The following is a 573-nucleotide window of genomic DNA, read 5'->3' as shown; positions in this document are numbered from 1 at the left end:
CTTTCCAGCATGCTTCCTCTAGTTGGGGACGTGCAGACACACTACAGAACGAAGAAATCAGCAGAAGAAATGTCATATTCCTTCAGCGGGACTTAATAATGTATATCTGCTATAGGAAAGGAAACTCTACACTAAGAGTAAAACAAACAAACCAACCCGAGCAGCCTGCGATTCTTTTTTTTTCCCATGTGTTCTATGAGTTGATAAACTGAATACCAGTCTATATCCAAACTTTTGGGAGGGGACTATGAAAGGGTAGCAATGCTCACGTAATAGTACTTTTGGAAAAAATTGGGTCTTTCCAAAAGTAGAACATACTCACTGAGTGAGACTGTAGTGTATAATTTCTAATTGTGATCATGAATAGACCGTTTAAAGTAGAAGATTGCTGTTCAGATTCAAAGTAGTGGTAGATGATACTACCTACTGTTTGGAAATTTGTAAACATAGTTTAAAACCAATAGTTTAAAAGGAAAAAGTTAATATTAAAAATTGGAGAGCTATCTTAAAAAACACAACCTCCATCACAATTTTTGGACAAACCCTACAGTCTTCCCTGTTTCTTCCTGCCAC

The sequence above is a fragment of the Phaethon lepturus genome, unplaced genomic scaffold, assembly GCF_000687285.1.
Source record: "Phaethon lepturus isolate BGI_N335 unplaced genomic scaffold, ASM68728v1 scaffold10151, whole genome shotgun sequence".
NCBI lineage: Eukaryota > Metazoa > Chordata > Aves > Phaethontiformes > Phaethontidae > Phaethon > Phaethon lepturus.
The sequence above is the reverse complement of the archived record's forward strand: the minus strand, read 5'-3'. Positions refer to the sequence as shown.